This window comes from Aphelocoma coerulescens, unplaced genomic scaffold (assembly GCF_041296385.1).
Source record: "Aphelocoma coerulescens isolate FSJ_1873_10779 unplaced genomic scaffold, UR_Acoe_1.0 HiC_scaffold_146, whole genome shotgun sequence".
Classification (NCBI taxonomy): domain Eukaryota; kingdom Metazoa; phylum Chordata; class Aves; order Passeriformes; family Corvidae; genus Aphelocoma; species Aphelocoma coerulescens.
In genome coordinates this window covers 355001-357500 of record NW_027183496.1, presented here as the reverse complement: position 1 = coordinate 357500, position 2500 = coordinate 355001, and the positions used below count along the sequence as shown (strand labels likewise).

Below are 2500 nucleotides of genomic sequence, written 5' to 3'. Positions count from 1 at the left end.
ACCCTGCGTAGGGTAACAAAGTCGATCTCTGCCCCAGCACGGAGTCGTTGGGAATCACCAGTTCAACGATCTCCTGCTAAATTCGGTGACACAAATTTGAGGTAAAAGCCACGCGGCCATTGCCCTAAACCTGGCCCCAGGGTTTAAAAAAGAGGGCAAAAGATCGGTAGGCGGTGAAGGGGGCCACTACCGTTCTCATGGAAATCTCCAAACCATTTTTGGGGCCGCCGATACGCCTGTACCAGGTATCGGTCGGCACCCAAACCTCCATTTCTGATTGGGTTGACCTGGTGTCCCGGGATTTCAAACCGGGCTCCTTGTCTAAGTCCTGCGGGGTCGACCTGGCGTCTTTAATTTCTGAACGCCGGGTAGCCCTGCTGTCTAAAACCGATCGGGTAGACCTGGTGTATTTAACTTCTAAACGCCAGGTAGACCCGCTGGCTAAAACTAACCAGGCAGACCTGGTGCCTCAAAATTTACCATCTGGCTCTCCTAATTCGGCAGAAAATGAATTAGATCTGGTGAACTTAGAGTTTTATAGGTCGGATTGGTGTGTTGATAATGTGTGTGGTCATTTTTCTGTGAATTGGGTGGGTTTGAGCGGGCTGCCTGAGGTGTATGAACAACTTACACCACAACCGAGTGCGGGAGGGGGCGACCATCCCCCCAAGGACAGTGAAGTGATTGTGCTTAGCGACGGGGAGGAAAGCGGCGAGCACGAACGTGGGAGCGCCTTGGAGACTTCGCCTCCTGAGCCCGAGACCACCTCGGAGACTTCGCCTCCCGAGCCGGGGACCAGCGCTTTACCGGCACCATCTCCTCCTCCAGCAGAGGACCACGGGAAGCAGGCACCAGGGGACATCCTAGTGGTGACTATTCCGGACAAAAATCCACCTTGTCCATGCTGTGGGACCCGGGTGGGGGGGGTGGGGGGCTTAATTGAACATCTAAGAGAAGCCCACGGGAGGAGGGAGGCCTGTTTTCGATGTGCTAAGTGTGGGAAAGAAAGTAACAACTGTCATAGTATTGTTTGTCACTTTCCTAAATGCAGGGCAAAGACAGAGACAGCTCCGGCTGGGGAGTGGATCTGTGAGGAATGCGGGAGAGACTTCAAAACTAAAATTGGCCTGGGACAACACAAAAGATTGGCACACCCTATGATTAGAAATCAGGAGAGGATTGCTGCTTCCCACCCAAAAGAGACCTCTAACAGAGGAGCCCACAAAAGGTGCTGGACAAAAGAGGAGGAAGAACTGTTGATAAAATTGGAAACTCAGTTTGAGGGCAACAAAAATATCAATAAACTCATAGCCGAACATATCCCAACTAAAACAGCAAAACAGATCAGTGACAAACGGAGGCTGCTGCCCAGAAAACCGACAGAGGATGTTTGTGAGGAGCCTGGGGTGAGTCATCGCACCAGGAGAGCAGCTGCGGGGCTAAAAATAGGACCTGGGCTGAGTACTCAGCCTGGGAAAGGAACAGAAGACAAAGAACCTGAGATAAGCCAGCGACTCAGGAGGCCGGCTGCCGGGAGGAGAGCGGAACCAGAGATAAGGCACCACCCTGATAAGAGGACAAAACAGCTGGGAACCATCGACCAGCAGAGGGAGGGGCAACTGCAGGCCCATTATCTGAAGAAACTCGGTGAATGGCTTTCTGCCGGGACAATTAAGACCTTCCCACGGGCATTCAAGCAGTTAATCAAAGGCCGGGAGATGCAACCCCTGGTGAATGAGACAGCGCAGGACTGCTTTGGATGCCTGGAGGCAAAAAGCCAAACAAAACCAACAGCCCGAGATAAGGACAAGAGGGAGACCCGGGAGGGGAAACCGACAAGACCCCTTCAGAAGTGGATGAAAAAGAGAGCAGTTAAAAGAGGTAAATACCTACGTTTCCAACGTTTATTCCATCTTGATAGGGGTAAATTAGCTAAGATTATTCTGGATGATGTAGAATGTCTGTCCTGTGATATCTCACCCAGCAAAATTTATTCGGACTTCAAAGCCAGATGGGAAACAGCTGGTAAATTTGATAGCCTTGGGGACTTTCAAATTAATGGGAAAGCCGACAATAGTGCTTTCAGGGACTTAATTACGGCTAAAGAAATTGAGAAAAATGTGCAGGAGATGAGCAGGAATTCGGCTCCAGGTCCAGACGGGATTACTCTGAGAGACATCAGGAAGATGGACCCCGAGTTTTCCCAGACCATGGAGATCTTCAACCTATGGTTAACATCAGGAAAAATCCCGGACATGGTGAGGGGGTGCAGGACTGTGTTAATCCCGAAGTCATCCAGGCCGGAGCGCTTAAAGGACATTAATAACTGGAGACCCATCACGATTGGATCCATCTTGCTGCGTCTGTTCTCCAGAATTCTAACAGCAAGGTTAACCAAGGCGTGCCCCCTCAACCCAAGGCAAAGAGGCTTTATCAGAGCGGCGGGATGCTCTGAAAACCTGAAACTCCTGCAAACTATAATTCGATCAGCCAAAAGAGA

At 50.8% G+C, this 2500-nt stretch overlaps 1 pseudogene; it reads left to right on the top strand.

The window, feature by feature from the left end:
• The window catches only part of LOC138100868 (28S ribosomal RNA), an 8958-nt pseudogene that overhangs the window by 3126 nt on the left and 3332 nt on the right, over nucleotides 1-2500 (top strand).